Below are 12642 nucleotides of genomic sequence, written 5' to 3' on the forward strand. Positions count from 1 at the left end.
AAATGTTTAAAACTTTTTTCACTTCAGGAATAATCTGTCAAGTGTTATAGTACAATTTTTTCATTGAAATTAAAAAAATTAATTCGGTCATTTTGGATCGACACGCAAGTTATTTTGATTAGTTAAAGAAATGAAGTTACCATGACTTATCATTTTATGTACTATCTGAAATTTCACTGGATCGACTGAAACATTCCTTTTTTGACGGTTAAAAATAGATTTGCCATTTGTGTTGGTTAAGTGGAAGTCGATGATTATTAAAGCATTTAAACTGTAGTGCTTGCTGTACAACCTTTCAGCATCTGTCATCTCATAACAATGACATTTATTAGCAGTAAATACCTGATTTTGAAGAATGCGGAGTGGCCTGTGGTGTGTGTTATAGGTGAAAGTGTGCATAACGCCAATAACAACAAGTTATCAGCACAGAACGACATTGTGTGTGTAGATGTGAGTTTGCGTGTAGATGTGTGTTTGTGCATTGTGAAAGTGTGTATTTATCAGCAGTGAGTGGGCTGAGTGATGTTTTATGATGGAGGGTGGAAGTCCTGTCCTTTAAACCACAGAGACTTATCAGCCGCCAACATCTTGTCAGTTCACTTCACTTTTAGTGTAAGCAAATTCTGAAACGCACCTACACCTGATCAGACAGGATCGATCAATCACTTTGCTGCCTTTGTTCATGTGGCTTGAGCTATGTGTCATTCCACACATATTTCTGACACTTTACTCTAGAATTGCAGTGTAAAAATGCCAGCCTCGCCCTTCACCTCTGCAGAAGGTCAAACGCTTATCGAGGTATAAAAGGTACAAAAACTGAGGCGGATATACCCGTTCAAAAGGTACTAATATGTACAATTTAAGTACTAATATGTACCTTGGGTACTAATATGCACCCTTTAGATGTAAATAAGGTACAAAAGGTGCATTTTTTAAACCCAGTGACCCAGACTATACCTTTTCTTCTGAGAGTGAGATACAGTATGAGGCAGAATCTCACGAAACCTGTCAAGAACGTGCTCATATTCAACATAAATTCAACAGAACAAATGAGTGATTAGACTTTGCATGAAGAGAATGAAGACCATTTAGGTTTTCTGCATGCTGTCATTATTTTCACGATAGTCAAGGACATTTAAACCCCAGATTGTCACTATTTTAAAGTAAGAAAAACTATAGTTCTTTACAATTATTGACATATTTTCTTAAAAGTTATGTTTTTAGTATAAACTGTAGAAAGTGCTGGAAGTATGTTTTGTGCTGCCCTTATTTTTTGCTTATAAAAACATATTTTAATAATCACAACTGAGAAAAATGGGAAAACATAAATTTGATGCATTATAATCAATAAATTGTTTTACTACAGTAATGAGAATTTGCTTATAAAAATGTCACAAATGCAAAAACTAAAAAAACTTGTTAAAAAGGTATCATTTGCAAACTACTCATCTTGAACTGACAATGTAAAAAACGTTTTTTTAATAACAATTATTAATTTATTAATTAATCTTAGTTAATACTAACAGTTCTTCAAAATCTAAAGTAAACATTATTTAATGCACTGTGAAGTGTGAACTAACATGCACAAACAATGAACAATTGTAGTCTATTTTTACAAACCAACATTAACAAAGATAAATAAATGCAGTAAAAAATATGCTCATTGTTAGCAAATTAGACCTTATTTGTTTCCTTATATAAAATATGATTTGTTTCTTTAGGTGAAATTCACCAGTGAGGTGTGGACTCTGTGCTGATGAGAGACACATTCATGCATGAAAGGCTCAGAAAAGTGAGGGTTTACAATCTTTTCAGTCGTGCATGCTGGGAATTCTGACCTTTAAAGATGGCATGAACTGTCACAAGTTAATAAGTAGATCAACTCTTGTAGTAAATTACAAAAGTAGTAAAGGATGTGCACGTGGGCGAGTCTCATGAAACCGGTCAAGAACATCTTCAGCTCACACTGTATTTCACCTCAAATTCAAATGAAAAAAAATTATGTATATAATGCATTTAGCTTAAAAAAGATTCAGGGAAATACTGTAATTTTATTTAAATTTTCATAATATTTTTCTTTGATGTAGGTAATGAAATTAATGTATGTTGATTAAAATACTTAACTATTGTAAAAACAAAAAATGTAATTAAAAATATATGTTAAATAAATATATAATATATATATATATATTTATGTATTATAAACAAAGAAACAAATAACAAATATTATCATGATGTATGGTACAAAATTATAAAATGTCCACTGTATATGTTATTATACAGTCATTTGTAAAATGTGCTTAAAATGTCAGAAAAAAAAAAAGTAAAAAAAAAAAAAAAAAAAAAGGTCCTAAAATGGGCTTCATTTTCTTTATGCAAAATATACTTTCTTTTAATTTATTGGTGAAATGTATGTTCTTTACAGGTAATAATTACCCAAGTAAAACCGACACAAATAGATTTTACAAGTTGATCGAGTGAAGCTGGAATTTGTTTTCGTGTGAATTCCTGATGAATTGTCTGAGTAATTGTAGTTTAAAAAAAGAACTTATTTGCATACGTGTGTGCACTTGTCTCTCACAAAAACATGCAAATTAGCTTGCATAATAACAGAGGCATTAAGGCATGAAACGTGGCATATTCTGCTTTAGATTAACAAACTAATCACCCATCATGTTTGCTTGTTTGTTTAAGGCACACAATGTAATTTCTCGCCATGGGGTTGTTATAAGGCATATATAGGGTTACGCAGCGCTGTTCTATCATATTAGATACATCTGAGTGTGTTGAAAGTTGTTATAATGCTACTCTGTGCATTCGCTCGGCGGCTTCTTTATGATACACTTGTTGCACACTGCAGTGAGCTAGATCCATTTTAGGCATGGTAAACATGGTACTCGCGGTAAAAAATCAAGATTTAAACAAAAAGATAGCCTGGATGCCAGCCCGAACCCCGCCCACAACATTTTTTGATCGGGAAGTTCGGTCTGGACTCGCTCCATTGAGGAGTAATTATGATCGGTTCAGAAATCGTCGGGCCAATCAAATTGCCAGGGCGGGCTTTATACGATGATGGACAGATGATCTGCGGGGACGTAATCCTCACGTTATCAAAGAGCGCTTGGGTTGAACAGGTTTCCTTCACAGATGACTGCCGCTGGAGAACTGAGATGTAGAGATCCCGCTATCGCGTCCGTTGTAAAAGAAATCGACAGCGCATTCATTTTAAAAAACGAACATAGAACTGCAATCAAGGCATTTGTCGATCGGAAAGATGTGTTTGCCATCCTTCCTATGGGATTCGGCAAAAGTTTAATTTATCAGCTGGCTCCGATGGTAACTGTTGGGGATTGCCCCACTGAAAACTGGTGGATTATATTATTGACCGCTGCAGAACTCTGGTCAGGGAGTCGGAGTCATCAGATAGAGTTTAGCTGTTTATTGCACAAGAGTGACCATACACATAATAGTGTACTTGAGGTAGTTTCTGAAATAAATAATATAACAGAGATAAATACTCACTGCCTAAACATATTCAACAACTTAAAGAGATTGCAAAGCCAAATATAAACATATCTGTAAAGTGCACTGATACATGAAATATAAATGTAGAAATATATTAGTATGAGTCTGCAATAACAAACTGCATAGTGCACTGAAACAGTCTTATTAATACAGGCAGTAATAATTTACAACCAGTGAAGGATATTATACCACGGAGAAATGCACTTAAAGGTAATAACTAAACATGAACAATAAGAGCCGCGATGCTAGCGGGCTAATCCGCTCGTTATGCAGGATTAAATTACACTTAGAAAGATTGCTAAACATCAACTACATCACAAACATGGTCTAACTTAGTGCAGTTGGGATACAGTGTAACAATCTGCGTTATTAACAATATACTTAGAAGGAAAACTTACTTTGTCACAAACTTTATCTTGCACATAAACACTGAACATGTGAATGTGTTCACGCGATATGATCGCTCAACTTAAGTAGCTTAGTGAATAGGCAATTACACTGAGTCCGTGCGTACTGAGAACGCTGCGCTACGTTATTTGCGTACAACGCAACTTAAAACGTCACACACAGTCAACTTAACACTTAAAGGGAGAGAATTCACAACAGCCGCCCCCACAATTGAGCAGCAAATGGGTTATCAAGAGAATTCTCTAACTGTCTTTAGTGTTACCTTCTAGAGCAGGCAACTGTATCAAGCGCGCAACTGGTCTAATGTAAACTTTACCGTCAATGACAACTTCAACAGTTCGCACACATCCGTCACTGCCTGGCAATGTCTTCCGAACTCTGCCTATGGGCCACTGAGCTCTTGGGAGTTGCGGATCCACAATCAGTACAACGGAGTCGACCTCCAGGTTTTCTGAAGCTTTATGCCACTTCTGCCTGGTCTGAAGCGTAGGCAAGTAGTTTTTGGTGAACTGTAACCAGAATTGGTCCGCCATGTTTTGACAGTGACGCCACCTCCGCCGCCCCATATCTCCTGGAGCATATGCCACCTAAGGGAGAGATGCATCCCGCCGCCCCATAAGGAGAAGGTTAGGAGTAATTGGATCGATGTCGGCGACATCTGTTGAGGCATATCCCAGAGGTTTCGAATTGAGAATCCCCTCCACTTCCACTAGGATTGTGGACAGAACATCCTCTGTGACTGCTTGGTTACCAACGGCTACCTGGAGAGCATTTTTTATAGAGCGGACCTCACGCTCCCATATTCCGCCGAAATGTGGAGCGCTGGGCGGGTTGAACTTGAAGTCAATTTGGTGGTCTGCAAGACGGATTTGGAGTTCTGACTCCATGCTAAAGAAGGCTTCCCGTAGCTCTCTTTCTGCCCCGCGGAAGTTAGTGCCACAATCTGAACGGATCTCACGGGGTTGACCTCTTCTGGCTATGAGCCGGCGGAGTGCTAGAAGGAAGGCATCAACATCCATCGAATTAAGAAGCTCGATGTGAACTGCTCTGGTTGTGAGACATTTGAAAATCAGGCCCCAGCGTTTCTCATTCCGCCTTCCTATTTTGACCAGGTATGGGACAAAGCAGTCAACACCCGTTGAATAAAAGGGTGGACAAAGTAGACGGAGGCGTTCTGGTGGCAAATCTGCCATTTGAGGTACCTTTGGCTGCGCTCTCCAGCGCTGACAGGACTGACAATGAAGTTGATGGTGCTTGATAGCCTGGCGTCCTCTGAGAATCCAGTACTGCCTCCGTATCTCAGCGTAGACTCTTTCAGCTCCCGGATGTAACAGACGCTCATCAAATTCTTGAATAAGGAGCTTTGTTACTGCGTGTCTTGGGTTCAGTACAATGGGGTGGATTTGTTCCGGGTCTGAGTTTGCAAGCCTTCTTAGACGCCCCCCAACTCGTATCATGTTGGTCAGGGGGTCCCACTCTGGAGCGAGGTTGACTAATCGACTGTGCACGGGAATCAATTTCTGTGCCTGAAGGGCAGCTACCTCTTCCGGAAAGCTCTGAGCTTGACATGCCCTCAGCAGGACAGCTTCCGCCTCTCTGTTAGTCATTATCACACTGTTCGATGAGGCCGCCCCTTGACAGGCTTGTAGAGTTGCCCCCACTAACTCTCGCCAGGTCTTGAATTGCGTAACATCGGGGAGGTTGGACTCTGTTTCAACCGCCATTACGGAGTAGCAGGTTAGGCCTTTCAATTCGGATACTACTTCTGACTGTGCAATTTCAGGTCTTTTAGGCCAGTGCTCTGGGCTCTGTTTCAAGAATGGAGGCCCTTGACTCCATCGACTGGGCTTGGCCAAACTTTGGAGGGTTTTACCTCTCGTTATGTCATCAGCGGGGTTATCCTGCGTATTAACATACCTCCATGAGCTGTGGTCTGTTAATTCTTGGATCTCGGTGACTCTTGTCCCAACAAACACCTTGTACCGGCAGGAGTCTGACTGAATCCACTCTAGCACAGTCATGGAGTCTGTCCACAGAATTGTCTGATTGATGGAGAGTGTCAGCTCATCCCTCACCAGTTTGGCCAGCTGAGCTCCAGCTAAGGCAGCCCAAAGCTCCTGGCGAGGTACAGACTGCTGCCTCTTAGGAGCAACCCGTGATCTGGCCATTATGAAGGAAACATGAATGTCACTGCTGGTTCGAACGGCCAAATATGCTACTGCCCCGTACGCGCTTTCAGAGGCGTCGCAGAACACATGAAGGGATCTGTGCTGTTCTGCTGCAGTTGTGGAGGCTGGTGTGTAACAGCGAGGAATGGAAACTGTAATGAGTTGTTTAAGCTCGCTTTCCCAGTTGGTCCAGGCGGTCTGAAGGTTTGGTGGTAGATCTGGGTCATCCCAGTCTCTCTTTTTAGCCCACAACTGTTGGATGATCACCTTTGCTCTGGTGGTAAATGGTAGTATGAACCCCAGTGGATCATATTGGGACGCCAACACCTGGTAAGCAGCTCTCATCGTCAGTTCTGCATGCTCAATGAGCCGATAATGGTAGCCAAGGGTATCAGCTGCACAATTCCACCTGAGGCCTAATGTGGGCTCCATAAGATCAGCGCGGTTTTGCACTAACCACTGCTCTGTGGCTGATGACCGGGCTTCCGTCGGAAGATGAGCTACCACCACTGGATGACTGCTAGCCCACTGTCTGAGGTCGAACCCTCCTTCTGCTTACATGCTGCGTAACTGATCCACAGTTTGCTTGGCTGCTGGGATAGTAGGGAAGCTTGTCAGGCAGTTATCCACGTAGAAGCTTTGGTGGACTAGCTGTTGTAGCCCTGGATATTTGGCTTCGGAATTGCAAGTATGGTGTTGCAGAGCAAAGATGGCACAGCATGGACTGCTTGTTGTGCCGAATGGCAGAACCTGCCACTCGTATTCATCTGGAGGGTTTTCACTCTGCAGATCTCTCCAAATGAAACGGAGAAAGGGCCTGTCTTTCGGCAATAGACGGACCTGATGGAACATGCCCTTGATATCTGAGCTTACTGCTACAGGATGCTGTCTGAATCTCAGGAGTACTCCTAACAGCGATGGTCCAAGTGTAGGACCTGGGAGGAGCTGATCGTTCAAGGACAGGCCATGGTATCTGAAAGAACAGTCAAACACCAGTCGTTGCTTATTGTTATGACTCACGAGATGATGGGGCAGGTACCATGCCTCTGTTTGTGTCGCTTCCATTTGGTTGAGCTTGACTACGTAACCTGCCTCGATGAGTTTGGCAATCTCTCCTGAATAGATCGAAGCCTTTTCAGGGTCCTTCTGGAGTCTCCTTTCAGTGCTCCTCAGATTTGCAAGGACAGATTGCATGGAGCCCTTAAGTTCTGGAGCACTTGGGTTCCACAGAAGAGGGGTGGCGTAACGCTGTACTCCCTTGACATTGACTCGCTGCGTTTGAGACTCAAGCAACTGCATAGCCTCTTTGTCTTGCCTAGACCGGACAACCAGTTTCTCGTTACGAAAGGGCAGCACATCCAGTTGCCATAACCTCTCCACATTTCTGTAGAGAAGATCGTCTGGGTGGTCAGTGGAGATGAAGAAACATTGCTGCACTGGTTCTTGGCCTGTGGTACTCATTTCCGCCCCTTGAAGTGCCCAGCCGAGAGCTGTACAAACTGCCACGGGTCCCCCTTTGGTGCCTTGACGAATAGGCTCCTTAGCAGTAATAAGGTGAACTTGGTCTGAACCTATGAGCACCAATGGACGTACCTTGTGAAATGGCTGTAACGGAACTCCTCTTAGATGTGCATACCGTCTCTGAAGAGTCTGAACTGGGTATGACTGTTCCACCAGATCAATGCCAGAAGCTGTGAATGCTCCAAACACTTGATAGCGTTTCTCTGGGTTACCTCTTGGAGAGATATCAAAGGTGACTTTTGAGCCATTGAGGTGAGTAGTGTCTGGACGGACTGTACGAAGGGCTAGAGTCTCAGGTTCACCCTTAAGCTGGAGCTGCTGGACAGCAGTAGGTAGGATCATGGTGCGCTGTGCTCCGTCATCTAATATAGCATAAGTCTCTATTGTCTTTGATTTGTGGTGCAACAGCACAGGCACAACTTTCAGAAGGACTCTGCCTGATGCAAAGGATGGCAGGAGGTAGATGCGGCTCTCCGAGGTAGCTGATGATGTATCGGTTGCATGCCTTCGGGCCACGCCATGAAGAACTTGAAGGTGAATACCACCACAGTCACTGCAGGGTTTCTTCAGATTACATGTCTCAGGCGCATGGGAACGGGCACATTTCCAGCAGCGGGTCCCCTCTGAAATCCACTTACAAAGATCAGCCACTGACTGTTCTTTAATACTGCTGCATCGAGTGATGTAGTGGTCTTTGCTGCCACAGAAAAGGCAGTTGACTTTGAGGGGGGTCTTCTTCCATGACACCTTAGGACTGTGAGATGCTTTATCCTCAATGGGTGCTGCACCATGATACAAGGCTGTACTTTGGCTTTTTGGTTTAGCTGCACTCTTCTCCTTTGAACCGCTGGGATCCCTTTCATACTGGTAGCGTTGCACTAACCTACTGGACAATCTCTGTTGCTGAGCTTTGACGTGGAGCCACCCTGCGAAGTCTTGTAGGTTGTACGGGTTAATACTGGGGGAGTTGAGCTTCCCTTGTAGCTGGAGAAACTCTATGAAACCATCTCGCAAGTACTTTGGCAGCTTACTAACCAAACGATCCACATGCGAGCAGCAGTTCAACTCCATCCCTCTGGGTCCCTCCAATGATAATAACATGCTCACTAAGAGGTGGACACGGAGAGCGAAACTCTGGAAACTGCGAGCATCGTTTGGTTTCACCTCTGGTGCTGTGAGGATTGCTGCTATTTCGCTCTGCGCTAGCTGATGGGGTTGGCCATATTGTAACTGAAGAGCTTGCATAGCTGCAGAGTACGGGTATGGATGATGGCGGCACGACTGGCCAATCATTTGTGCCTCAGGCAGTTTAAGGTGTTCCAGCAAGATGTGGTACTTGTATTTCTCATCTAGCTCTGCATGAGGTTCAAGAATATTGTCCAATGCTAACTTCAGGTTAGCGAATTCCCTTTCGTTGTCATTTACAAAATCAGGAATCTTTGGCTGGGGGGCAGCATGCAAAGGACGGTGAGGCACCAAGTATTCTGGTCGCTTCAGTGGCTGGCTCAATGGATGTAGAGAAGTGCCTGCGAGAGCAGGAATGTTCATGGCAGGAACTGAAGCACTGTGCTGGGTTTGAGGCACTGACACTACTGGAGGCATTGTAGTATAGTGAGGAACTGAAAAACTGGATGCAAGTGGAGCCGTGTCAGGTTGTCGTGGAGAAGGTGCCACTGCTGTATAGATGTAAGGCACTCTGGGATGCTGGTAGGTTGGCGTGGGAGCTACTAGTTGTGGCTGCACCTGAGGCTGAAAGGCAGATCCAGCATCGTCATAAGGGCAAAACTGTGTATTAAGCAGTAGTGGCAAACAGGGCAGGACTTAGGGGGCTGGGGGCCCCTGGGCTTGAGTTTATGTTTGGGCCCTATACGCTACAAACATCATTATGGAGTAGCACAAATTACACAAAAATTTAAATATGCTTTGAGGTTCCTAGAACAATTAATATGCAACATGCCTATAGTCAAAGTTTAGTGGTAGGCTAATTTTAAATAGTCATTATAATACAATATAATGCAGGATGTGGTCTCTAGGTTGAGATAAGATCAAAACTCTAATAATAAAGCCAAGAGAAAACAGTATTTTTTTGTATTCATTGTCATAGCTATCTGTCAGATTCTTAAATTTAGTCAACAAATTCAATCAGAATGCAAAGACACGGTGTATGGCTTATTATGACCAAATAAAAAGGAAGTCGGTATCAATAAAATCCATTTTTGGATTGACACAGGCTGTTTAGACATGGCATGTATGGATTTACATAGCAAGTTATAATTGCATAAATTATGTTAAGAGATTAATGTTTTAAATGTAAAAAAAATAATGTAGAAATATGAAATGATTGAGAAAAATTAACTATGAAACCATTTTAACTATCAAACTAACACCGCCAGTAGGTGGCGGCAAGTCTCCATCTTAATGAGGGAGTTGGATCCTTTATTCAACCGATTCGTTCAAAAATCCTAATTCGTTTAACCTAGCAAACGACTGTATGTATGAATGGGTAGCCTAATTGAATCATTTACTTGTCTGATTCTGTCAAAAATGAAGATTTTTTGAGGAACAAAACACGTGTTACTCGGAGGCGCAGCGGTTCAGCTGTTTGTTCTGTTTTCTTTGATTGAACTGATGTCACATTTGCGATTGTGCAGATGTTCGGAAAATCAGCGCTCTTGCTGGTGTGATAACTCACATATCATAGGCTCGTGTTTTAAATACATTAAACGGGAACTCGTTAGGACTAAATGTTTTTTTTATCATTTTGATGACATATTCCTATATTGTGATGGCAGTGGAGAGAGCGCTCAAAATTCTCCAGAGCACATCATTTTGTGGAAAAAATAAATAGAAATTATCGTTCTCTTTAAAGCAACAAGACGTGAACATATGAGAATGTATCAAGATTTTTCTAAATGTTCGCTCTTTTGGACTAAAAGCCCAATTGAAGCTGTTTAAAGTAGCCGACCGCAATGGAGCAGATGCAGATCAACACGCGTGTTATTCTTTGTGATAAATATCAGGTTGCGCCGTTTGATTATAGCCTCGAAGCTCTCAGTCGGAGGATATTAAGGCCCGGGTATTTTATTCCGTGCTCCCCTCCGTCTTTCAAACTAAATAGCCTTTCTACTCCGTGAGTGCGGAAAGACGCGTTTGGCGCGTGCGCGCGCACTATAGTATGATTTGTTTTCAAGCGCTCAAGTAACTCACTACTTTGGGCCCTCGCTTAACTGAACAAAACAAACGAACGAAAACGGGTAAGGGAGGGGGCCCCCTACTGGGCGGGGCCCATGGGCTGCAGCCCAGTCAAGCCCAATGGTAAGTCCGGCCTTGGTGGCAAAGTGTCTGCTCTTGTAGCATGTTGGTGTTGGCGCACGGCGACAGGTAACGTACCAGACGACATTGGCGAGTACAAAGGGAGTGAAGTGACTGGCTGTATTGGTACAAACCCAGGGTTAAAGTGCTCTGCCTCTGCAGTAGGTGTGCTTACATTTATTTGTGTGGCACTCACATGTCTTTGTTCTTCGGTATGTAACTCAATGTCAGGTGACTGTGATGAATAGGAGGAATGACTTGATAAAGGGGTCGGATGAGGTGAGTTTTCTGGAGGTGATCTCGTCAGTGGTGTGGCAGGCTTTACACTTTGCACCTCTTCATCCCCTTCTTCCCTCAGGAATGATGTGATATGTTTCATCAGCTCCTGACGCCGATGCTGTCGTTTTTCATACTGCTTGAGTTTGCTCTGAAGCGCAGCCATATCAGCAGCCTCATCTCTTTCCTTCTCGGAGATAGACTTCATTAATTCCCTCAGTGAACTCATACTTAATAAGTCTGTGGAGCTTGTGGCTGGATGCTCACCCCGGCTGGAGGTTGGTCGTGATTGACTAATTATGCCCACTGCGGCTGCTGCTCCTCTCTGCTCCGCTGGCACCTCTGCTGTAGGTGGGGAGGAAAGAGCAGGTCGGTGATGGCTGTAGTCAAGGAGATACTCCTCCAGATGCTTGGGTGTGCGACGATGCCGTGAGGGTCTGTCTGACGTCTCAGCATGAGGGAGAGAGGTTGATCGCTCTTCCGATGACATCACTGCAGTAGTCAATAGATCCGGCTCGAAGGACCATTTGTTGGGGATTGCCCCACTGAAAACTGGTGGATTATATTATTGACCGCTGCAGAACTCTGGTCAGGGAGTCGGTGTCATCAGATAGAGTTTAGCTGTTTATTGCACAAGAGTGACCATACACATAATAGTGTACTTGAGGTAGTTTCTGAAATAAATAATATAACAGAAATAAATACTCACTGCCTAAACATATTCACCAACTTAAGAGATTGCAAAGCCAAATATAAACATATCTGTAAAGTGCACTGATACATGAAATATAAATGTAGAAATATATTAGTATGAGTCTGCAATAACAAACTGCATAGTGCACTGAAACAGTCTTATTAATACAGGCAGTAATAATTTACAACCAGTGAAGGATATTATACCACGGAGAAATGCAATTAAAGGTAATAACTAAACATGAACAATACGAGCCGCGATGCTAGCGGGCTAATCCGCTCGTTATGCAGGATTAAATTACACTTAGAAAGATCGCTAAACATCAACTACATCACAAACATGGTCTAACTTAGTGCAGTTGGGATACAGTGTAACAATCTGCGTTATTAACAATATACTTAGAAGGAAAACTTACTTTGTCACAAACTTTATCTTGCACATAAACACTGAACATGTGAATGTGTTCACGCGATATGATCGCTCAACTTAAGTAGCTTAGTGAATAGGCAATTACACTGAGTCCGTGCGTACTGAGAACGCTGCGCTACGTTATTTGCGTACAACGCAACTTAAAACGTCACACACAGTCAACTTAACACTGGGAGAGAATTCACAACAGTTCACATGAAAAGAAAGACAGAAAAGAGAGAAGCAAGAATCAGTGAACGTATACTAATACTGACAAAATTAGCAGGGTTTGATTATTTAAAATCATGTTGGTTGAAGACGGCATCGCCT

This window comes from Rhinichthys klamathensis, unplaced genomic scaffold (assembly GCF_029890125.1).
Source record: "Rhinichthys klamathensis goyatoka isolate OS25496 unplaced genomic scaffold, OSU_Roscu_1.1 h1tg000799l_1, whole genome shotgun sequence".
In the NCBI taxonomy this organism is placed as follows: domain Eukaryota; kingdom Metazoa; phylum Chordata; class Actinopteri; order Cypriniformes; family Leuciscidae; genus Rhinichthys; species Rhinichthys klamathensis.